General features: G+C 46.7%; 1 protein-coding gene across 1 annotated transcript in view; it reads right to left on the bottom strand.

Annotated features, from left to right (window-relative positions):
* Positions 1 to 15,488, bottom strand: part of LOC104575843 (AP-4 complex accessory subunit RUSC2) — a 57,733-nt gene extending 42,245 nt beyond the window's left edge. The window contains exons 1-2 of the mRNA XM_088539027.1: positions 15,325 to 15,488; positions 275 to 390 (exon numbers count right to left, since the gene is read on the bottom strand). The gene's annotated coding sequence lies outside the window, so the exon portion shown is untranslated. The remainder of the gene's footprint in view (positions 1 to 274; positions 391 to 15,324) is intronic.
* Positions 15,489 to 26,065: the final 10,577 nt, after the last annotated feature.

Raw genomic sequence — 26,065 nt, 5'->3', positions numbered from 1 at the left:
TGTCGGGGCGAAACACAGCTCACCTCTGCACAGGCAGCCCCGGGCACCGTGGCCGCTGTTTCATAGCTACAATGAACAAGCACATTCGGCACAGCAATAGCAGCCTCCTCACTCTTTTACATCAGTTATTGTCTCTGAAGAGACAAAGCAATCCCCAAATCTTTTAGCTCCATTGGGTAACTGGCAATCTCTACAGAAACAAACCAACATGCATGACAACGGCCAGAAAACCATCAGTAAGAAAAATGTCCACCTGATCACTTCCCCATCTCACCTTTCCACGGATCCTCTGCTCCCCAGCTCCTTTCACTGCACACACTCTCCTCCAACAGCACCGGCTAGCGCTGGGCGCTCAGATTCCAGCGGGCTCCGTGTTGTCTCCCAAGGATGCTGTGGGAAACAGAGTCATTTTTTTTTCCACAGCAGTATCCCTGGCATTGCAGAGGATCTGCGCAATCCCATCTCCAATGCTCCTGCTGCTGCTGCTGTGACGTTGCTGCACGTGAAGGAGCAAGCGTGCCCACTGCACAGCCGCTCCAGCTCGCAGCCTGTCCCTGCGGGATCTCAGACCAGGCAGGCAATGATGGAGGGGGCAGATACAGAGGGGAGGGCAGAGAGCAAGTTGAGATGGAAGATGGATGACTGATTCTTACAGTCATGGGGAAATCAGGAAGACAGCATGAGAAAGCACGTAAAGACAAAGCCTGTAAAATGCTGTAAAATAGAGCTGCAGCATCTTATCCTGTGCTGAACGTGTGTTGCAGATGCTGTGTGGTTGCAGGCTGGCAGGTCTCTTCTCCTGGCTTTGGAAAGCAAAGGGAGCTGGAGTGCTGCATTCCTACCACTCACAATGGCAGCCAGAGCCCTCGGAGATAGAACGCCCTCCTGCAAAGCAACACATAGGAGGAAGATGGGCAGGACTCAAACTGAAAGATCAGGAATACTATAAGAATCTTCTCGAAGCTTCTCTTCTATTTCTGTAATGCCTTTTCCTAAACAGCTTTACCAACAGTATCCACAGAGCACCCCAGAAAGGCAGCCGCCTCAGAGTGTGATGCAACCACAAGTAGCTCAAGCAGTGTCACACGCCTCGCAGGAACAGGATGCAAAGAGTTCAAGCTATCGCAGGAAACCTTACATCAAGCAGCTATTAACTGAAGCTTAGGATTAAAGTGCTGTCAATAAGTTAGTTAGGGTAAATCCTAGCATCCCTGCATGGCAATTCATAACAGACCCTCCTTCCTAAGACAAGATGCACAGAGATGACTGCCTGCAAAAAGCCAGGCTCTCTTGTCATCCTTGGACCACGTGTAAGGACATTTTTGGTCAAAAAATGCCACTTTTACCAGAGGCTGCTGCAACCTGCTCCACTGGCAAGTCAGTGAAGCTCCTGGAAAGGCACAGGCAGCCTCGCCAAGGGACACATGCTGCTACTTTAGGATTTCTTTTCTGAGCACTGAACCCTCTGCCTCCTCCCCGATGCAGCAGCTTGTTACTCTGTCACAGGCTGGGCACAACTACACACCTCAGAAACCAAGTTGGCCTCAAAGGCCATTCCAGCAGGGATGTTTCTGGCAGTGAAACAGCTCTTTTGAGACAACTATCCTAGAAGGACAACTCACACTTTTTCATTTGGCTGTCTAACCCATCTCAGAGGCTAAGCTGCCATTACTATCCTTCTACATGGTCAAGGCCTGCAAGTCTGAATGAAATCCATCTCCTTCATGGGGCTAGGCAAGTCAGAAAACAATATTGAAACGTCACACAGACACATCGTTCAAAGAAATTAAGAACCAAGACACATCTTAGTACTTTCTGCTCTATGCTGTGATACACCCAAAGCAACGGCTATACAAAACAAAACAACAGCCTAGACCACACAATATTTTGCACGGGCTTCTGCCTCTGAAGAGGCCAGCATAAAAAGCCATACCAGAAATTAGCCTTCTCACTGGAAGCGGTTGCTAATCATCCTGGATGCCACACCACTATCAACCCTTAAAATGCCTCTTCGACTAACATTGAAATCAGATTTCTGACCAAAACCACAGTGACTGTTCCCACCAAGTAGTTACTAAGGGCTCCAAAGACAGGGGTTTTGGGCTTCCCCAGTGCTGTAGGTACGAGCGCACAGAGAGACCTTTGTGGGAAGACACAAGGAAGGCCCTTGGGTTTTCTGTGGGCTGGACAGTCCATTCACAATGTGCTGGAGCCAATATCACAGGTGCATCTCTGCCACTCACCTCCAGAACAACAGGAGCAATCTGCCAGCCCCAAAGCTCAGGCTCAGCAGGTCCTTCCCACAGGTGATGAACATGGCTCATCTGTGGTATTTCATGCTCCTGAGCTCATTGCTCATCTTTGCCTGGGTCCTACACTCCTGTCCGATCCCACTCAAGTGGCAGGGATGAGCCTTAGGGATGATGCAGTCTCCTAGCAGAAGTGAGGAATGCACTTCCATACCTGGTGATTGCAGCAAGCAGAAAGCTAGTGCCAGTGAGCCCTGTTCCACCCAAACTGCAATAAATGAGACCGTTAACTGTTTCAGCTAAGTATTCCCATAGAGTGTAGCCTGCAGACCCCAATAAGGCCAGTGTCATTGTATTGTCACCATTAATTAAGGCAGGCTCAAGCAGACATCTTGGGCCTGTTCAGCTGGGACAGCAGCAGCAAGAAAGGAGACAGAGTCTCAACTGCGGAGCTCTGAGCAGAACAAGGAGCATTTGTTAACCAGGAGACTTGTTCCCATAGCAGAGAGGAGAATGGAAACTATGCTGGTGCCCTCCCCAGCCCTCCCTGAGCTTTGCCAACACACACTGGGGGGTTTAAATGCTGGCAGGCTGAAAGTTTGCCTGCATCCCTGCCCCTGCTGCAGGACACTGGTGTTAACCCATTCACTGACAGTAATGTCTCCTTCATGCAGCAAATGAGCACTCCAGGGCAGATGCAGTCAGGGGGATGTTTTGTTAAAAATCAGACAGATCAATGTAGCAAGAAAAGGGGCTCCTTTAGAAACACTGGCTGTTTACATATGTTTCCCAATGTAGACACTCATATCCTCCTCCCCTAGTTATTCAAGTTTAGTGCCTTCGCTCTCACCCTAAACTCATTGCCTTGCACTCCTACTGCAAGCTGCCCCTTTCCGCAAGAGCGCTAAAAACTGATTTCTCAGAGCTTCTTAGGCAATAAGAGATTACAGGCAATATAGAAAGAATAAGAAAGCTCTTTTGGGGGGCTTACTTCTAGATGACTTCTCTTCGATCACAAAGATGAGTCAGTGAGAAGGGGAGGATGGCTGTCTCCACAGACTCATGCAAAGGGAGTAGGATTATTGAAGGGGGGTAACTGCTCCTTTGAGAAGCGAGACAGGGAAGTGCAGGGGCCAGAACCCACCATCCCAACATCAGCCCAGCTCCACTATCCACTGTGGATAATGCTTTCCCACACATTCTCAGCATTGCAGGGTGCAGCTTGGCAGGGGAGAACTGCCCAGCAAACAACATTAGTCTCATTACTCATAGGCACTCATAGGCCTCCCAGATGCAGCACAGGGGTTTTGCCATCTTCTCCCTCCAAGGGTATGAATCCAACCTTCCGCGATAATCTTTCAAGTGGGAACTCATCACACTTTAAGATAATAGCACTAACATTTCCTCATCTCTGCTAAAAATAATTTTGTCCAATATGCCATTTTGCATTACGTTTATCTTTTTCATGGCTGCATCATATTAGTTGTTTACAGTTATCTCGTGCTTGACTGATAAAGCTTGGGTTTTCCCCTGTCCCCTTCATTTTCCCCAGTGAATTGCCAGATGAAGTTGAACTTTTAGCTAATTCATAATGGACTTAGCCATGCAATTTTGAACTACCCAGTTCCCATTTGTATTATTCCTTAAGTTATCCAAGCTCTTCCTTCTCACTAGCCCTGATCTGCCTCTGAATTGATGACGTTCTACAGGTCTATGTCTTCAGGAAACATTATTAGCAAACTCTCACCTTTTAACACTCAGAGATTTATTTCAGGTATTGAGTAAGTTCCATTCCAAGAGCAATTTCTACTTTCTTTTTGTTTTTTAAATCACCATTTTCTCTTTCAACATTCCTCTTATCTTCCTTTAGTCATCTTGCTGCTCCTTACTTCTCAGCACAGGTGAATGGGTGGAGGGAAAAATTTCACTCACGTTCAAGAGAAGTCAGGACAAATGCTTGGGAGATCCATTTCAGGTTACTAAACCATCAAAATACAACAGATTTAGGAAATCCCCTGAATTGAAAGTGGTCAGAAGCTAAGGAAATATTAAGGTTGATACCTTAGTATCTGCTTGCCTTTTTTCCTTCTTTTCCCTAGCTGACCACTTGCAACCACTTTGAAAAAAGGAATACCACACTAGGTGGATTCTTCATCCAAGACACTACAGGTGATTTCTGTCTGCCTGTATTAAGGTCCAACCCTTCCCATTGTTAGCAACTGTCACCTTAAGGCCCAGAGGCTTTTACAAGCTCCATAAAAAGTCACAGTTACCAGAGAGGGTTAGTTCTGGCACGGCTCCCTACAGAACTGGGCTGAGCTCCACATACCTCAATAATATTGAGACATCTATGGGAAAACCAAACCAAAGTCACGGTCAGTTGCCTGTTGCTAGTCCCTTCCAGCCCAGGATCCTAGTATGGTCATATTGTTTTCCAAGTAAAGCACTGATATCAGTATTTTATACACAAGAGACTAAGGCAATACGGAGATATGCATCATGTGCTGCTACATTTGAAGCCTGGGGGAAAAGCACAAAGAGATCCTCGGATCCCAGTGCCCTTAGTTCAGCTCTAATATTCAGTACTTGCTAAAGCAGGAGCACAAAGAAATACATTAGCCGTTGAGACAGAGGGAAGTCGGGATAGATAAAACAGCTTCTGAATTGTTGTCTGAAGTCCTAGCTTGCATCTGATAAAGAAAGCTCATAAAGTTGTAGAGAAAACCTTCAATTAAAGCAAAGTTTGGATATAACTGATGCAGTCTATAATTTCAGAGTGCCTGAAGCAGGAGCCCTGCATAACAGGAGCCCTGTTTGTTCAAGCGCTCACTCAGATGTTGTTGATATAACCTTTTACAACAAGCAAAAAGCACAGAAAAAGTATTATTACAAAAAGATATGCTTTCTAATGAGCACTGCTGCTACAGCACAATTTACCTCAACTATTAGTGCACTTTTGCTGTGAGCTAACAGTTAGTTCCCCACTTCCATGAGGAAAGCCTCAAGGTGCCACATTAGATCACAGTGATCTGATGATTTAGACAGCCACATCTCTGCTGTACTCACTGGTTTGTATTCTAACCTGAAATAAAAAAAAAAGAGAGATGCTTTATTTAAAGCTTTTATTTAAAACTTTATTTTATACTTATTTGCAAGGAGATGGCACAGAAACTCCAGAACTGAGTAGTCATGAGCCAGTCACTGTCTGCATATTAAAGACAAGCAGAGATTACTGTGTATGTAGAGAGCATTGCTCAGGAAAGGTGACTGCTTAGGGTTCCCAAGAGGTACCCCAAGTGACACTGCTCTCCTGCTGCAGAGGCATCTCCTGGCAGCAGAGTGTAACAAGCAAACAAGCTCAGAGACTGTAATGGATGGGTGCAAACTGCAAAGGGGCAAAACAAGAAAATTATCTGTTGGACATAAGAGGCTACATTCAAGAACAGAGAAAGCTTCCTACCCTCCTTTCAGTAGGATTCAGGTCATAAACACTGATTTTTTTTCCGAGGAAACAGCAAGTACAGAAACTACTCATAGTAGTAGAAAACCTACTCTCACCGTCCTCTGCAAATGTCTAAGCCCTTTTTTGCCATCACTGCTCAGAGCAGGGACAAAGTTAAGTAGTGACACCTGTCAACTCAAGACAGAATGTTCCCAAAAGACCTCCCAGCTCTCAAACACACTCCCAACTTCACAACAAACCCCAGGGAGCGTGTAATCACCAGCTGATTTAGAGATACTATTATTTCTACTGCTTTTCCTCTGTTTCTTCACTGACCACCCAAACTAGTGCTCTCTCCCTTTCCCGGGTGGCTACTTTGGTGGTAAATAAAGTAATCCCAGCTAGTGTGTGCTTCTGCAAAGCCCTCTATGATAAAAGCAGCTGCTGAAGATACCCTCAAAAACCACCCACTAGCAGCAGTCCTACAGCACGGCATGGGCATGCCACCAAAGGGCACTGCCCATGCTCATGGGCATCCGAGCAGGCACTTAGAAACACTGCAAAGAGGGGAAGCAGTTCAGATAGATAGCCAAGAACTGTTGAAAATTTTCCAAAAAAGCCTACTCAATGGAGGCTTGTAACTAAATCCTGGTGGTCCCATCCACCTCATGTTTTTAACCTCCTCTTAGAGGATGTGATAGTCTCTTACTTTCATCTGTACCAATATTGTCAGCAAAACAGATAAGGCCTACATATAGACAGTAAACAGACATAAATCAAAATCATTACCATGACATTTTAAGCAGCATAGATTGAACATCCCCACCCATAATCATAGTTCAGGACCTGTTCACTCGGAAGGGATCTGTGATTACTGTAGATCACAGGCTGAGCAAACATGAGTCATAGTGGCATTTGGTTTTGAAGTAGGCATACAGTATGTAGGACTGTATGAATAAGCTTATCATGTGCAAGACATGGAGCAATCCTGCTCTACCCAGCACTGGTAAAGGCCTCAGTTATTACCAGTCCTGCAAAGACTTGGACAAACTGCTTAGAGTCCAAAGAGAGCAATTAAAAAAAAAACACAGAAAAGAGGAAAATGCAAAGCAATTGCGCTGTTTGTGGAAAACTAGGGGATACGCAAGAGCTGTTCTGAAACACATAAAAGGCTGCTGTCCGGAGCAAGAGAATAAACTGTTCTCCCCTGACAACAGGAACGGGCTGCCTGAGGGGCAGCCAGGGAAGGCTAGTTTAGGCATCAGGTATGACAGATAAAAAATAGCTGTTTATTACTCCACTTAAAAAGCACAGCAATCGGGAGATGAGGGTTTTTTTTTTTTTTATGCTGTTTTGCATAATTTGCAACAGGTTCTGTCTCAGAAGCTCTTTGACATACTATAGGCAAAGATTTTCATTGATTCACACAAATCCATAGTGTCATAAATTGGAAACAGCCTAGGACCACAAAGAAATGCCCATCAAATGCCTTGCCCAGCCCCATGTGCCATAGCATCAGCAGAAACCAATGGAAGGGGAGATTGGGGCACTAGGTTGTGGAATGCAGCAGCTAACGTCACCATCACTGGAAGTTTCTAGAGGTAGGTGAAGCAAAGAAACATAAGGAACAGCGGAGTCTGAGTCAACTCTGCTTGGGTCAGGGAGATGTTATTACGTGGCTTCTAGAGGTCTTATTATGATTTCAGTTTGACTCACAGGAGCAGGCAGCCTCTGATGAAGGATTAAAAGCCCAGAGAAGTGTATTCTGTGGGAATAACTGGAAAAACAGAAATACACTTCTGGAAAGAGAGCGCAAACGTACACGTAAAGACAGAGTGGTAACGCACACCACGGCCTACTGATCCAATAGCTAATTCACCTGGCTGTTAAAAACCATCCTGAGGGTTGGCTTTTTTTTTTTTTTTTTTCTCCCCAGAAGAAACAGGCTGAGTACCAGTTTCCACCTGGTGAATTCATCCTCCTCCTGCCCACTGCGGTCAAGAGACTTCTCATACATTTAGTCTTGTGGACAATGTTACTTCACCACAACTGAGAACCCTCTTAGCCTTTTCTTTGGTTGTTATAACCTCTTCCCATTTAACAAAGCAGGTTGTAGTGGATTTTCAGTCAGCTGTACTCTAGATCTCCCTGTCAGGTCATGGGTGACCTCAGTAAAGCCAACCTTTTGGCTGTATGTGCTTACAGATATATGCTTAAGCAGCACAAAGAGTTTAATCTGCAGCATCTAGCTGCAGTACTGCCAGTTGTGCCTGGTCTACATCCTTTTCGTGCATGTTCCAGCTAGGAGGCACCATGTATGTGTAAGTGCAGACGGATACACATGTGTGTGTGCAGGCATGCCCATGATCTGGCATCACTGAGGAGGCATAAAGGCAAAGCAGGTCACGGGAGACCCCTGACATGTCAGGCTTAGACTGCATGGAAGAGACTGAAACAGGGCTCAAGCCTCATGTAAGGCAGGCAAAAGAAGTGACGCTCTCTGCTCTACAGGGCTCCCTGTGGAGTCATCTTAGTACTTTGGGAAATGCTGGAAACAGTGGTGTGGGACTCTAGCACCTTGCAGAAGGCTGATGATGCCAGCAAAGCACTTACAGAGGATGAACAAGGTTATATATTCCAGGTATGCTCCATGAACAAGAAAAAGAGCATACCAGTGTAGAAAGAGCCCCGAGACAGCCCTCGGGAGCTTTAAAACATGCCATGATACAGAACCTTGGCTCAGATATAATAATAAACATGAATGATGATGGCTCAGGGCACATCATATGCTGGCTGAATATTTACAGAGGAGTAGAAGCCCCTAGTGAGGAACTAATTACCCAGAACAAGTTATACTGCCTTAGAGAATACCTGAGGAAAGAAATATGCTTTTCACTTCTGTGATATATTTTCATCTTTGGGCAGTCCTAAGAATCTGTACTTCAAACACACCTGTAAGAAAGCACTCCAACCTGAGGACAAACTCAGCCAGTGCCTTTCATTGGGCATCAAGGAAGAGAAGCTTCAAAAGGAGGAAGGCTACGTAGGGCTGAGCAAGACAGTCAAAGACTAAACATGCACAACTGTCGTGCCCTAATTCTCAGTGCAATTGCTGGAGAAAATTCTCAGTCACAATGTTCTAATGGGACATGCCCTCCATCCCTGAGGAATTCTGCCAGAATGAGTATTCCCATATCAAAGGGGATGAAGCATGGAGCACCAAACAGCAAGTGTGACCTTTTCAGCAATTTCAAGGTCTCCAAGCACATGGAGGACAAGAAGGTGCTCAAGTGTAGTCAGCATGGATTCACCAAGGGGAAATCTTGCCTGACTAACCTGATAGCCTTCTATGATGAAATGACCGGCTGGATAGACGAGGGGAGAGCGGTGGATGTCGTCTATCTCGACTTCACCAAGGCTTTTGACACCGTCCCTCACAACATCCTCCTGGGCAAGCTCCGGAAGTGTGGGATAGATGAGTGGACAGTGAGGTGGATTAGGAACTGGCTGGATGGCAGGGCCCAGAGAGTGGTGATCAGCGGTGCAGAGTCTAGTAGCTAGTGGGATCCCCCAGGGGTCAGTCCTTGGTCCAGTCCTGTTCAATTTATTCATCAATGACCTGGATGAAGGCACAGAGTGCTCCCTCAGCAAGTTTGCTGATGACACGAAACTGGGAGGAGTAGCCGATACCCCAGAGGGCTGTGGTGCCATCCAGAGGGACCTGGACAGACTGGACAACTGGGCGGTGAAAAACCTCATGCAATTAAACAAGGCCAAGTGCAAGGTCCTGCACCTGGGGAGGAATAACCCCAGACACCAGTACAGGCTGGGGACCGACCTTCTGGAGAGCAGCTCTGCGGAGAAAGACCTGGGTGTCATGGTGGATGACAAGTTGACCATGAGGCAGCAGTGTGCCCTCGTGGCCAAGAAGGCCAATGGGATCCTGGGCTGCATTAAGAAGAGCATCTCCAGCAGGTCGAGGGAGGTGATCCTGCCCCTCTACTCAGCCCTGGTGAGGCCGCATCTGGAGTATTGTGTCCAGTTCTGGGCCCCACAGTACAAGAGAGATGTGGAGCTTCTGGAGAGAGTCCAGCACAGGGCCACAAGGATGATCAGGGGCCTGGAACATCTGCCCTATGAGGAGAGGCTGAGGGAGCTGGGCCTGTTCAGCCTGGAGAAGAGAAGGCTGAGAGGGGATCTAATCAGTGTATATAAATACCTCAAGGGAGGGAGTGCAGAGGACGGTGATGGTCTCTTTTCAGTGGTGTCCACTGATAGGACTAGAGGAAATGGCCGGAAACTGAAACACCAAAAATTCCATAGGAACTTAAGGAAAAATTTCTTGACAGTGAGGGTGACAGAGCACTGGAACAGGCTGCCCAGAGAGGTTGTGGAGTCTCCTTCTCAGGAGATCTTCAAAACCCGCTTGGATGCAGTCCTGTGCCACGTGCTCTAGGTGTCCCTGCGTATGCAGGGGGGTTGGACTAGATGATCTCTAGAGGTCCCTTCCAACCCTAAGCATTCTATGATTCTATGATTCTATGATTCTAAGGTCTGCTGCTTTCACAGTTACTTTCTATATCAGCTTAAAATAAGTCTGACCCTTCAGAAAGTGAAGTATTCGGAGATTGTGGAAGCACCTCACCCTTTCTCTACAAAGCCAAAAACTGGCACAAACTTATGCCAGGCTGCAAACACAAAGGCCAAAGAGCTACACAGAGGAATTAATACTGCCGTTCAGAACCTCAATATTTAAAAGAGAAGTGCAGTCTCCCCTGCCCACAACATTGCTACCATGAATCCAAAACAAACAGGCGAGCCCAAGCACTGCCTCCAAGCTCACAGCCACAGGGCATCTCAGCTCTTTCTTTCTGCATGCAAGACCCCACACATTAAGCCATGCGACAGCAGTGGTCTGCACTGCCATGCTGGGTATTGTGAGAGGGTGGCTTCTCCTACACCCCTGTTAGACCAGGCAAGAGTGGAGCCCCAGCTCCTGTCTGCAAGAAGAGGCATCTCTGTCTTCAGGTGCTTTCTGAGCATGAGCTCTGGCTTCCAAGCACTGGACACAAGTGGTCAGTGGGGATTCCTGACACACACAGCCCCACATGGGAGCAGGTGAGTAGAGGTCACATTATCATGGGCCTTGACCAACAAATGAAGCCCAGCGCAAGGGGAACAAGCTGCAGTGTTCAGCATCGCTGGAGGGAAGGGGCAGCCTGCACCAGCTGCATGTGCCAAGGAAGGCTCCTCCCCAGGATCCCAGCACCCTGGCAGTGCACTGCACTTTTCAGTTCTAGGCCCTGACCGTGCCAGGAAGAGAGTAGGCTTTTGGAATTACTTTTGTGTTTATGTGGATAGCAAGAATGTCCAGACCTATAGCTATTAATTCAACATATAACTTTATTAACTTCTTTCTGCAATTAAACCAGCCCACAATCCTCAGGATAAACTTCATGAAGGGGCAGAATCTCTGCCTGCACCATGGCTGGAGGGCTCAGGATGTTTGGGAGAAGCAGCTAGGTAGATCTGGCCGCTGTCAGGGATGTGGTGGCAGGCGAGATAAAGCTCAGGTTAACCCCTCTTAGCATTTTCTGTCATTAGAGATAATACTTTGAACTTGTAGGGAAAGTTCAGGAACGAATAACCTAATTAGAAGCAAAAGTCTTACATGCTCATGGTGAACAGCAGATCTGCTGAACCTGAACGTCAGTGACCTCTGTGATCAGCAGGGCACAAAGAGCAGAAAACGCCGGGAGCCGTCCTGGGCCCTGCTCTGCTTCCTCACCCGAGGGTGCTCTCTGAGGAAGATTCCCCAACACTTTGGCTGAAACGATGCTAGTGTTTGGGCAGGGCTTAGTGTTATTTTTAACATTTGTTCACATAACTCTTCAGATGAATCCTGGGAAGAGCTTGTCACCAAAATAGTATCCTGTGGGTACTATTTATACATCCACTGGCAGCAGAGCAGGGCATGCTAAAGAGTCAGAGTACCTTTCCCTTCCTCAGAACTCAGGAATTAGGGATATAGGGAGGATGTGGTTTTCTGTTTAAGCTAGTCCTCAGAACAAAACCATCAATTGCAGCAGGCCTGACCTCATTGTCTGTCCTGTCCAGGAGATTTCTCCTCCACATGGGAGGAAAACCCAGTTATAGCAAGCTCGAGGAAGATGCCAGGCATTCATGGCACAGGCATCTATACTCAGCTGCTGGGGAAGGAAAGAGGAATAGCTCTGTCTAAACACAAGCTGTGTCAGAAGAAAATGCAGCTGCCCTCTCATTTATCTGACCTTGGCTGCAGCAGGAACATGCAGCAGGACTAGTGTGTCTTGGTCATCATCTCTTGCTGTTATTCAGCTCCAGTTAGGGTATGTAGAGCCAGCAGAAGATGAAGCACTAAATGCCACACAGTGAGAGGTTAGCTGAGAAGGAAGCCATCGGCTTGACAAGACTGATTTTCCTCTAACCCCAGAGACAGTAACACCTGTAGGTCTTTCCATATGGAAATGGCTTGTCCTAAAGGACTGTAAGAAATATATATATATGTATATATCCTTTTGAGATTATACTGAGAAACAAAGCTGCTTCCCTGTCTAATTTTCTAAGAATACTTTATCTAGAGCCATTTTGGTGGCTGTTAAGCTTTCTTGATTTTTGTTTTCCATCAATTCATTCTCCAAAGGCATGTGCAGACAGTTCTCTACCTGCAGAGTTCCCCTACCTCCTGGAAAAGCAGGTGACAAAATTGCCACAAACTGCACAGAATGCTGCACAAGAGAGGAGAGAGAGAGAGAGAAGCTATGGAATATCAGAGCACCAAACTGGACTAGGAAGAGAGGAAGAGATTGACCCATTGCCCTTCCATGTCACATAAGTCACAGTCCAAGCAGCATACTGGCTGTTCAGAGCTACAGAAAAATACAGAATAAGAACACATATACACTCCTCATTCAGGCACATTCGAGTGGCGGCAGGACCAGTCCCATTACTTTTAGCAGTACAAATGGAAGGATTCAGCTCCTACCTTGCCAAGTACAACCTCTCCAGACAGCGGACTTAGCTCACTGCAGCTGCAAATCAGGTCAGCAGCAACCGCCCTGGGCAGCTTGAGTCCAGCCAGCGACAATCCAAAGTAAACCAGCTTTGCCGGTGTCAGTGCAGGGATGAGCAAGCCCGGCGGCAGGGAGGCTGCAGGCAGCTGCTGCAGGGTGCTGGGCAAGAGGCTTCATGACAAGGCGCTTCACACAGAGCTGCCTCATGGCCTCCTCTCGCTGCCAGTCACCTGCCTCTCCTCGGGAGCGGTGGCGTCAAGGTGCTTGTCTCGCAGAGCTGGCGAGTAGGAGGGGAAAGCAAAGGCTGCCGGCAAAGCACGGGCCAGGCAGCTAATGCAAGCCCCAGTGCAGATACAGATGCGCTCTGGGGAGGACTATGGCAGAAATGCAGCTCGTATTTCAGAGAGGCATTTGGAGCAAGCTCAGAAAGAAGCGAGTGTGATGGGGCTGTGCAGGCTGCTCACGCAGCAGCGAGAGGAGACCTCGGGGTGAGGTGACTGCTAGCAACAGACACCCAACTCCACACTGTAGCTGCTCCTACAACTCCATGTACAGCAACTGCTAGCAGTAGTGCAGACCTATGCAATTTTCAATCCCACACCTCAGTCCAGACAAGCTGTGACCCTTTTCCACCACCTGGAGATAGATCCAGTCCCACAGTGTCCCTGGAGTGGGTGCTATGGCAGCCCAGCACGCCTGGGGAGAAAGGCTGGTCTGAGCATCACTCTATCACTGGGCAGGACCGACCCACGGTGCAGCAGCCACCTCCACTGTGCAGGCCATCTCCGCACACACAGGGCACTGCACTCACTGTGACTTAACTTCTCTTTCCAGTTAACTGCATTTGGCACCTACTACTAAGGTTCTTCTTTTCCTTACATTTTCAGATCATCTACAAACCTTTCTGGACCTGTATTTACACCAAATAAGGATGATGGGGAAATAGAACCTGGGCCAGCAAAGCAGCAACGTGTCAAAACATTTGTGCGCTTTCACTGCTGACCCCACAGCTGGAACCAACACTAGACAGGTTTAGCAGGTTTCAACACCAGCCCCTTAAATAGTACTGTAAGATCTCACCAAGGGGCCGAGAAGGAGCTGCGTCAGGATGCACACCACAGTGGGCATAGCCTATTTTCATTAAGCCCCTAATGCCAGACAAGCATTTTACCAAAGTCACCTCTGAGTGAAACCAGTGCGAAAGAAGAGGGAGTCCATACGGCTCTGCAGCAACTGCTGCCCACTCCCTAGGGGCTAGGAGTACCTCCTTTGAACAGAAATCCTACTTACCCTCAACAGGAGGTTGAAAACAGTTGCTTTGGGCCAATCACAGCAGTGAATGCCATTAAAGACCTTGACTGAAGAAGAGCTCAAGGATGCCTGAGTAAGCTGCAGGGGGAGCACATGTACGTCCTGGTGATAGTATAAGGGTCAAGCAAGTCAGGTATCAGGCCAGCCTGATGTGCTCCCTATTAGGGAGAGCAGCCAGGCTGCATTGTCTGCGGTCTGCTCCCTCCAGCAAACTGCTGGTACAGTCACTCCCCCTTCACACAGCTTGGAAAATACAAGTTATTGCAGTTAGCACTCTCTCCCTACATGTGCTATCCATCCCCCGGGCTGCTGGTGTCTGCAACGAGGAAGATACTGGCTGCTTTTCCCCTCTATGTTGCAGACATCCTCCACCACAGCACAGCTCAGCTGACTCCAGCTGATAAGATACCTTCTTGTCTTTGTGCTACTGTTACACAAAAAAAAAAAAAAAAAAGGAAAGCTTCCCAAGCATGGCACATGGCACCCAGATCTGCTGGAGGGAGAGAGATGCTGCCAGGACATAGGCTCAGAGCACATATCCATCACGATGGGCAAGGGGGCTCCACATATGAGGATGCTTCTTCAAACATGAAGAGCCTTCATGACTTACTCCCGCAGTGACAAACTGGGACAGGACTCTCCTGGGGTGAAGCTACCCTACACTGACAGGCTGGTTCCCTGATGAGCAGGACAACACCGAATCCACATCCTCAACTAAACTTCTGCAGCAAACTGGTCTCAACCACTAGATTAGCCCAAAGGGTTTGAAATCCCCTCCTAATAGCCCAGGCTCAAACAAGGCATTTGAGGATGTCTGGACCAAGCTGCAGTAAAGCTTATTGCATCTCCAGCAAGTGCAGCTCTGCCAAAGTGCAATTCTACCTCTGCTGCATCCATAGCCTGTTGCAAGCATGAGCGCCAATTGTGGCTGAGAAACCCACATTTCTCTCCTTTGTTCTCTGCCACAGCTGGAGAGATGGAAGACAGTGACAGCCACAGAAAACGTGGTTTAAAAATCTCTCCAGCCTGGCCTCATCTCACTTGGGAAGCTGCCCTTTCCACCAAGCACTTCTCCATCCCCATCTGACCCGCTGGTCACACATCTTTCCTGGAGGAATCCAGCTATTGTAGGAGAAAACAGGCACCACAGTGAGCACCACTTCCCAGGAATTTACTTTTCCAGCTCTAGGTGCGTAAAACCTCAAGCAGAACACTTCCCTGTTCTGTGCCTCAGTTTCCTCCCTTGTGAAATAAGGATCGTAACACTTACCAAGTTTCTGCAGACGCTGTGAGGATAAGTTCACTGTGGGATGCAGACACTCTATAAATCGTAAAAAGCATGTAACTCCTTGTGGCTTTCTTAGACACACACTCAGCCTTCTTCCTCCTCACCAGCACAGGTACACTGCAAAGACAGTGATTCCCACTGGCCTCCAAAGCACTAGTTTCTGTGGCTCTACCAGCTGCATGCAGAGCACTTGCCGGCAGCACGAGCTGTCAAGGCACCAAAAAGGCTGGGGCTGCACGGGGCTGGAATCCAAACAATGCATAAACACCTCATCAGCATGCACCAGGAATGACTCCTCCCTTCCCCAGACCAGGCTGAATCACTGGAAATACCAAAACAACGATGAGATCACATTCCCAGAGTAAGGAATTGGAGCCACGCAGAAATGCACGGAGCAGCGTGCTAAAAAGGGACTCAATGTATAGACTGGAAGCTCTGGCAGACAGACACCCCAGGCATTTGTCTAGTTTAAAAACAGCTCGAGGCTGCCAGCCTTTTTTTTTTTTTTTCCCCTCTAGCAGGCAGAGGAGAACTGAGGAGCTCTACAGGGGCTTTAAACTCTTTATCTGACCTACTGAAAGAAATACAAACATTAGAGCTCATGAGTGTCTCGATTTGAGTTCAGTTCTTCACAGGAAAAGCCAGAGGTAAAGTTATAACTGGACTCTGTGTACAGTTTTCCCCAAAATCTCAGTTTTGCTGTGATACCAGACTTGAATCTAAGCAGTTAAGAATCCACCTATAGCAAGCTGAAAGGCAGGCACAAGTGATCGCTACTCTCTGGTTGTTTTTGCCTTAGCCTCAGTCAGCTTCAAGAAAAAAAAAAAAAAAAAAAAAAAACATTGGTTTGGTTAAATTTACAATGGGGTTAGCAGCAAATAGCTTGCTATGAATCTTGCTATTCCTCCTAAAATGAACATCCAAGGGGCTCTGTCATCAGCAAAATGACTTTTCAAAACTTTTCCCAATCCTCAGTGGAGGGAGAATGAGACATTTACTGCTTAGATTATGATGGAAATTACAAGAGGACTGGGAAGAGACAGAAGAATTCACAATAGGAATCTACTCTTCCCTCTCTCTTACAAATTAGGCATTTGGACAGATAACAAGAACACCCACAGTTATAAGAAGAGGTTCTAAGAATCCAAATCTCTTTCTATCAAGACATAAATAAAGCCCTAATCAGAAGCCACAGGGGAGCAAAGATGGGACCAGACAACTAAACCCAAGTATGTCACCTTCAAGGCTGAACTGCAGTGGTTGAAGCCATTATAATTCCTGCAACAGCCACAATAATGTCTGATGCGCTGGGTTAGCGTGCCATGTGTGCACCAGTTTCTCCTGCAAGTGCTTTCATATTTGCTAATAAAGGATGCAAAAACAAAAGAGTGGTGTGAGGTCCAAGATATGACCCTGTGCTTAACTCCCACAAAACCCATTAGATAGAAGTGCTGAAAACCAATTCAATTTCTTCTCTCCCAATTGTGTCAGTGTGTTCTGGTCATAACAACCACCATACTGGGATCACACCAAAAGTTCTACTGGTCTGCTATAATAGACATTTTGGCACTGGTACATGCTTAAAAAAAACCCAGAATATTGCAGAGTACAGAGTGGTCTTCCCCAAGGCCATGTTCCTTCAGCTTGCAACAATCAGCAGGCAAGGCATTTCCAGAGCTGGAGGCTGCAAACTCATCACCATTTTTAGCAACCACTGAAACATGTATCTGCTATTTAGGTATCCACTTCCTTTTGGAATCTGTGTACATTTTCAGTCTTTACACCATCTTGTAGCAACAGGCTCTGTAATTCAGCTGTTTTTTAAAAGAAATTCCCTAACCTGACACCTAAAAAATAATTTTGTTAGATGTGCTGCAAGAAACAGCAAGTGCTCATTCCTTATTCACCTTCTCACCTTTTTAATAGGCCTTCACTAGTCCAAACCATCATCTCTCTATCCAGGTGAATTCCTTGTTTAATCTTTCCTCCTACAGAAGCTATCCTATTCCTTTAATTATCCTCTTTGCCATCTTCTGTATTGTGCCCAGATCTATACCATTCTTTTTGAGAGAGGACAACCAGAACTGCACGTGATACTCAAGATGCAGACACAGAATTTTTGGCTACAACTGAACATTGAGTTGATGTTCAGATAACTACCCCCAGTGTCTCCAAAGGGCCTCCTGTGGGCGCTCATAAATCATTCACAATTTATAAGCATAACTGCTGAAGCAAAAGGATAGGCTAGCACAACAACAAGTGAATGTGCTGTGAATACATTTAGGTTGAAAAATTAGAGGGAAAAAAATATCAACCATCAGAACAGAGAGCTTCCCAGATGGAAGGTGGTTTTAGGATGAAGTTTGATCAGGGGCCTGAAGGGGTTATATGGCATGGTGTGTATGCCCAAAGGCAGCCAGGAGCTCTCTTATGCTCCTATCTTTGATCGCAGCAAGGAACGAACATGGGTCATGATTCCAAAGGCTCCTTTCTCACAGCAACCCTTACTCAGGATCGCTCAGGTGTGCTCAGTGAGGACAAGTATGTGGCACTCGTTTGCCCTCCCACTCTATAAGAGCTGCTTATAACTAATCACTTCTAGACTACAGGTCAGCAGAAGAGAGTTGCCTAGATGAACACAGATAATGTGACAGCCACCAGGCAGCAGGAATGTACGTGAGGTATTTAGTTACATAAAACACACAAAATGCACCTCCATCCAAAAGCACATAATATTGCACACATTTGCAGAACTAGCACAGGTTACCCCATGCACTGGGTAGGGAAAGAAGAATCTACATCTTCCTCTGCTGCAATAGAGCTGAAGCAACCATCTTATTGGTCATCACCACTGCCTGAGGTTCCCATCCTGGCCCAGGGAGGTTTTAGGTGCTGCAGTGGAAATGAACCCACTGTTCAAACCATGAACCTCTACATTAAGGAATAACTAGAATAGGAAGAAAAAAATAACCACTCTGGGGTGGTTAAACATCCCTAACTCTCTATGAAACATAGGAAGCTCCATAAAAGACTAAATTATCATTTTCACCAATATTTAAAATACATGCTGTAAAAGAGACCACCTCGTGCCCGACTCCTCTGCCCTGGGAGACGCAGTGCGCGTGCTCTGCCTTTCACAGAAGCAGCGATGGCTCCTGCAGGATCTTGGCCTATTTATCACCCCTGGTTTTCAGACATTCCTCCACATAGTGTGCAGACAGACTCCAGTTGCAATGCGCTCAGCTACTGTCCAGTAATCAGGGGTAAGAGGGCCCCTATAATACTTTATACAGCCATTTACTGGACACTGCGGCAGACAGTGACGGCCAGGGCGCTCCCCAGGCTGCAGCATAGCCCGCTGTGCTCCAAGGCACATCCCAAGCAGCCTGCGGTGCCTGCGGAGCCCACTGCCAGTGGAACCCAGGGCGGGGCGGGTACAGGCGGGCTAGGGAAGCAACCAGCAGGTGCAATGCCCGAGCGGGTGCCCGCAGCCCTTGCGGCACGAAGCGGCCACCTCCGTGGCAGCGGGTCACGTCAACGGCAGCTCCCCTCACGTGCGCTCAGCGCCTCGAAAGAGGCCATGGGTGCCTCCCCGGCCCCCGCCAACAGCCTCCCTTGCCATGAATGCTGAGAGCCACCACTTACCCACCCGTGCCACTGTTTATAGCTGGGCGGCAGGGCAGGGCCGCACTGCCTCCCGCCCGCCCTGCCGCCACCCGCCCACGGCAGAGCCAGGGCCTCACGGCGAGACCCCATGGTCACACGTGCCAACTGTCCCCTCGGGTACCCCGACAATCACACACACCCCAGCGGCCCCCTCGGACACCCCAGCGGTCACACACGTGCTAACTAACCCCTTGGACATCCCAACTGTCATGCAAACCCAAACACCCCCCTTGGACACGCCAATGGTCATACACTTCCTAACTGCCTCCTTCCTCAGCTGCCTCAGCTGTCACATGCTCACTGCTCCCTCAGGCATCGCCCCTGGGAACAGCCACCCCAACAGTCAGCAGCAACACCCATCACCCTCGTATGCACCACCACAACCCACAACCACCGTCCACGACTATCTCCCAGTGCAACAACAGCTCCTGAAGCCATAATCTGCATCAACAACTTCCTCTACTGCCACCTCCAGCCTTGATGGCACCTCTAACTGCCACCAAGGCAACAACCACTATGTAGCACCACCACTACCAGTGGCACGCAGGCTATCTGCACCACCTGTATCACACCCACTGCAGGCTGCGCAGCCTCCTGACACCGCTGCCCGTTTCACCCGCTGCATTCAAAATGGGGTTCAAAATGGGGGAAGAGAGGCAAGCGTCCCTGGCCTGCTGCTGCATCACTACGTTGCTGCAGTCGACATGTCCCTTCATCAAGCACGGCTGTGACAGAACCCGGCTTTCCACATTCCTGTGCTGACGTTGCCTCATTGTGCAGAAAGGGAACAGCTCGGCAAGGTGAGGAAAGGATGGAAAAGCTTCTGGGACCCACTAGCATCCCTGGAACAGAAACCCGGTGCTCCCTCTTCACTCTTCCTACCTCCACAAACCCTTTTTTACAAGACGGCTTGTTGGTAAAAACAGCATTGAGGAAACATTACTATGAAGCACAATCAAACTGAATTTGCTGTTATCCTTGGCCACTGAAACGAGAAGCTCAAAAAAAAAAAAAAAAGAAAAAGCATTATATGGATAATAATAACACCTATGGCACTCATTCCAGCTTCTTGTCGAAATAGCCAGCTACAGCATTAATTCACAGGGCTGTTCCTGGGGGCACTGTTCAGAGTTGTCCATTGCAGCTTCCTCACTTTCCTGATTGTTTCCCAAATCAGGATACCAACTTAAAAGAGCCATTATTCCAGATCCATTCTCCCACAGGCTGAAGGAGATCTAGGAATGACATACACATGTCCAGTTATAAACTCCTTTAATCATTAGCAGACTGGCAGCAAATCAATCATCTCAATGGTCTCTTTTATTTAAAAAAATAATTTTACAAAAATCAGGAGTGATGTAGCTTGAACATCACTGCCAGTTGATATGTTTCAACTGTTGAACTTGTCAAGCCACTGAAATATCTGTAGCTAAAGCAAGTTCACCATGTCCTATGTAGCATTTGCAAGTCCCCTTCAGCCAGGAGGCAAGCTAAGTGCCGTGCTTGTAAACCACGTGAGAAGAGTGATACAATCCCAGAGTTTCCTTGCTCTATTAGGAAAAGGTCTACCTCTACTGCTCAGCATTACAGTCCACCACTTTATATACTTGGAACAGCTTCGACAGGTCTGTCAGTCCACAGGCCACCCTGACTATTGTGGGGGTATCTGCTCACCTGCCTAAATTCTCCTTTTATCTTCTAGCCCCTTGGAGGCTCGCTGTGAAAGGCATTATACTAACCAGAAAGCTATGATTGTCTCTGCAAAGTGGCTTGAAAATCAGAGGGAGGTGAAGTGCATTAATAATCACAGTAGGGTTTTCTCAGTCAGGGTGTAACCTCTCCATTTATTTAGATATATCCTTGCAGGAGAGATCACTGGGTCAGAATTTTCTCCTTCCCCAGCAAGTAGCTTCAGGCTGCTGAAATCTGGATCCAGGCTCAGGTCTAATTTGCACTGACTATACTGAAATTTAATACTAGAGTTTGCAGCCTTTAATACTACAGCCTCTCAAAGCAGCAGGTGCAACAGACTGTTTATTTCTGTGCTGAGTTAAATCCAGGCAGATGAAACCTTTTATTAGGGCTTAAAAAAAATACACAGTAACTGCTGAAACTAAGACTACAGGCAGTAGGTAAGGTGTTATATGCAGACCTGTTGCACCTTGCGAAAGAACAGACTCAGTCTGGGATGCAGAGTGAGACAACTTTATTCTCAAACCAACTTCTTTTATACTCTCTTAACACAAGTGTTGCAAAGATTACAACCAATCAGCATCTTGCCCCCATGCAGTTGTGGTTATCTTCTTCTCCTTGCTTTGTTCCTCATCTGCTGACAAGACATTCCACATGCGGTTGTAGTCCTCCTCCTTTTCCTGCTTTGTTCTTTGCTGATAAGACATTAGTCCTTGCGGGTCAGCCCATCAACCGTGCACTACTAAGGCATTCTTGTGATTAACTATCTACTAACAAGGCATCTATTATCTACTGACAAGGTACTATGCCTCCACATCTCCCCCTTCTTTATTTGTTTGTTGTATTGCCATAGCTGTTTTTAGCTGAACAGCCATAACTTGGTTAAAGGATCAATCAATCAATCGTTGAACACATAATAAGAAACAAAGCAGATAGATACACTAACAATAAGCAAAATACAGTTCGTGCAAAATACAGGTAGTACAAATGAACAAAATACAGTTAATACAATAATTAGAAACTTTGCGTTAATATGGCTAAGCAAAAGATTGTTTAGTTTGTTGCATTTACTCCCATGGTTTGATTCCAACAAGCATACCAGTGTCCTTTTCCCAAGGTCTCTCCACCAACACTCTCGAGTCTGTCCTTGAGATCCCCCGATCTCCCCCTTCTTTATTTATGAAGAATGCTTGTTTCAAGGCACGGTCTATTAAATACTGAATTGTTTTTAACAAACATGGGATACAAATTAAAAGGCAAACAAAGATTATCAAGCACATCAAACCTATTTGCAATGATCCCTTAATCCACGCAGCTAATCCTAAATTCCCCAAAAGATTCCCAAAAATATTGAAACCATCGTCTTGACGTAACTTCTGCACTCCTTTTTGTAAATTTTCAATGTTTTTATGGATGGATTCCGAATGGTCAGATAAATTCATGCAACAGAGTCCATCAAAATCCTGACACCCATGGCCTTGTGCTAATAACAAAAAGTCTATAGCAGCTCTATTTTGAAGTGAAGCATGCCTAACAGAATTAACATAGAGAAAGAGAGTTAAAAGACTGTATGATTTTATGTCCTGGAAAGTGGATACTTATTTGTCCTGGATAATCTGCCAAGGCACACTGAAAAACAAAAGACTGGTGAGTCAGAAAGGTTGTTTTGTATTCAGTGGTAAATAAATAATATCAGGCTCTGTGCCATCTAGAAACATCAAACGCTCTCTTCCTTTTTGAATAACCATTGCGATCATATCAATAGCAGTGGTGACAGTTTTGCCAAAATTATGAGGTAGAAACACCCATTCTAAGATTATTAACGGACATGCGTCCTGTGGTATCCATTGTGCTAATAGGCCATAAGGTTGGAAGCTAGAATAAAAGACAAAAAGACTGACAGGATAGTTCTGCTTTCGTCTGTGAACAGTCTGAGTGGTTAATTTGTTCACAACTTTGTCAAGTGCAGCTTGCGCGGGAGGGGTAAGCTTCCTTGGGGATGTCAAACTTGTGTCTCCTTCTAAAAGCTTAAATAGAGGATGTAATTCCTCCGTGGAAATCCCTAGGGAGGGACGGATCCAGTTAATAGTTCCCAAAAGTTTTTGAAGACCATTTAAAGTCTTTATGTCTGTCTTTAGAGTCAATAATTGTGGTCGAATTTGATGATCAGAAATTCTCCATCCTAAATATCACCAAGGCGGACTTTCCTGTACTTTATCTTCTGCAATTTTTAATCCTGCAGCCGATGCTGCTCGCGTAATCTGACGCAGAGCCTCTTGTGCCGTTTCCTTTTGCTCTGCAGCAATCAATATGTCATCCATATAGTGATAGATGAGGACGTTGTCGAAATACTTCCGTACTGGACTTAAGACTGCTGCCACAAATTGTTGACATAATGTAGGACTATTTTTCATGCCTTGTGGCAAAACTTTCCAATGATATCTGTTATGGGGTACCATAGCATTGATGGAAGGTACAGAAAATGCAAACCAAGGTGCATCCTGTGGTGCAAGTGGAATGGTAAAGAAACAGTCTTTCAAATCTATTACGATCAAAGTCCATGTTTGAGGTAACATCGCTGGAGAAGGGAGTCCAGGCTGTAAGGCTCCCATATCTTCAATGACCTCATTGATTTTTCTAAGGTCATGTAACAATCTCCAGGAATTATTTTTCTTTTGAATTACAAAAACTGGTGTATTCCAGGGGCTTGTAGTAGGAACTATATGTCCAGCTTGCAATTGTTCCTCTACTAACTTGTGTAACTGCAGCAGTTTATTTCATGGAAGGGGCCACTGATCCACCCATACCGGCTTGTCTGTTTTCCAGATCAAGGGTTGGACCTGCTGCTGGATAGTAGCCCCTAAGAAAAATCCGTACTTAACTGCATGCCCCATTGACTCAAACAGTCTCTCCCCCACAGGGTAACGGATCCAGGCAATATAAATGGTCTAATGGTTGCGGTTCTTCCTTCCGGACCAATAATATTTATCAGGCTTTCACTTTGCATTGGGGTACTCTGCCCACCAATTCCCAAAAGCAATGTATGCGCATTCACTAGGGGTAAACTGTTTGGCCATTGCGAGGCAGCGATGACTGTAACATCCGCTCCGCTATCTAAAAATTCCTTGTGCATTAAACTTGATCACTCCTGATTGTAGTGTACAGAATATCTGTGGGCGATTCATAGTTATCTGTTGAGTCCAGAAAATCTCTGGTTGTGCCGTGAACCCAAAAGAGCCTATGCCGCATTTAGTTTTTGCAGCATTTGGTGTCTGTGGTAAAAAGTATACTAATTGTGCTATTCGGCTTCCTGCTGGCACAGTACAGGGTGGTATCAGAGTCCATACCATTATCTTTATTTCTCCTTTGAAATCTGCATTGATAACTGCAGGTAACACAAACAGCCCTTGTCTCGTTGTTGAAGATCGCCCAATCAATAGTGCTGCCATTCCTCGCCCCAGGGGGCCATGGACACCAGTTGGAATTAGCACAACTGATGTATCAGTAATTAGCACTTCTATTGTGGTGGCGCTGCTTCCCGGTGAGGCCGCTCTGAGGGGTGATTTGTTGTCATGGCGCGACCCCTTGCCGCGCTGCGCTTGAAGTTTCCCGAAGGGGCTAATGGTTGACCTTCCTTATCAAGTTTTGATCGACACTGATTAGCATAGTGTCGTCCTTTGTGACAGCGTGGACATATTCCAGGCGCTCCTGTTTGCTTGCGTTTTTGGACAGTATTTACGGATATGACCAAATTGGCCACAAGCAAAGCATGGATTTTTCATAGACATTGTTGCAAACGCCTCGGCCATCAGAGAGCATTCATACAGTTTAGAGCCGACATTAATGCACGCCTTCAGCATGTCATCAATAGTAGGATCCTTTAGTGTTCGCAAAACTCTCTGGCAATCAGGGTTAGCATTCTCAATTGCTAGTTGTTTAAAAATGTAGCTTTGTGCTTGTTCATTATCAATTTGTTTCTCCAGAGCCTCATTAAGCCGATCTAAAAACTTCATTCGCATCTTGTCTTATGCTAACAAAAGGCTGTCGTTGTTTACCAGCCTCCGGGACAGCCTTAAGGGTGCGAAGAGCAAGTGCCTTAACTTGCTGCAGGCCCTCAGGGGGAATTCCTGCTTGTGCTGTTGTGGCACTGTGGTCACCCTCCCCCATTAACATGTCCACAGTAACAGTCCGTAAAGGACCTCTTTTTGACTGGCGCTGGTTTTCCTCCTCCTGTGCTCGAGCAAGCTGTCTCATTTTTGACTCCCACATTGTATATTGCATATCAGTCATAATCAGGCGAAACAAAGTTTTAAAATCGTGAGGAGTAAAAACCGAAGAATCACAAAGAGATTGTATAAGGTGGGTGGTATATGGTGCGCCAAGGCCATGATCTGTCACCGTGCGCCGCACATCCTTAATAAGATTGTATGACAATCCTTCCCAGCGCGGATTCTGGTCTGGCGCATAGATAACGGGGAAGGCTTTCAGCATGCCCACATCCCCCGCCTGTTTTGCTCCTCATTTTACTGAAGCCCATTTATCATGCAGATCCAGGGAGTATAGGTATAGGTCTGGCTCCTTCTCAGGGTTAATAGGACCCGGGTCAAAAGGATCATCGTCCTGGTCATCAGGTGGCTGTACTGTGAAGGCTTTTGCAGCGCATTTTGTTTTCTGATTCTCATCAGGACGTGATTGAGGTAATGGAGGTGCGGAGGGGATGGCAGGAGCCCCGACCCCGTCATTTGTGTTCAACTGCGACCCACTGTGAGATTTCAGCGTTTCGAATACAACTCGCCATTGTGGCAACAGGCCAGCAGCAGCCTTATCACCGCGAGTGGCACAGTCCCATAATCGGACCCCAATTTGGTCCCGCTTCTCCTTATCAAATACGTTCTTACTGTTCACGGAGGGATCATTTTTAGAAGCCCATGCAAGAACCTATTGTAGGTCTTCTTCATCTAATTTCTTGCCCTGTTGTTTTAAGATCTTAAGAAAGACTTCTAAAACATCTTTTTGTTCCTTCGTTAAGTGTAACCCCATAGTCCCCAGCTGCTTACTTCTTTCCTTTCAAGAGGTGTTGGTGTGCACACAAAGGACGCTTCCTTTCAGCGTGATCCTTACGCTTCCTTTCAGCGTGAATCCCGGGAGTTCAGCTGGGCGGTGCAACCGGAGAGACAGCTAATCTTCGAGCCCCACGTTGGGCGCCATTTGTTGCACCTTGCGAAAGAACGGACTCAGTCTGGGATGCAGAGTGAGACAACTTTATTCTCAAACCAACTTCTTTTATACTCTCTTAACACAAGTGTTGCAAAGATTACAACCAATCAGCATCTTGCCCCCATGCAGTTGTGGTTATCTTCTTCTC

This window comes from Tinamus guttatus, unplaced genomic scaffold (genome assembly GCF_059628265.1).
Source record: "Tinamus guttatus ecotype Peru unplaced genomic scaffold, ASM5962826v1 Tinamus_guttatus_pri_ptg001327l, whole genome shotgun sequence".
Classification (NCBI taxonomy): Eukaryota; Metazoa; Chordata; class Aves; order Tinamiformes; family Tinamidae; genus Tinamus; species Tinamus guttatus.
This window is presented reverse-complemented; position numbering and strand designations above follow the sequence as displayed.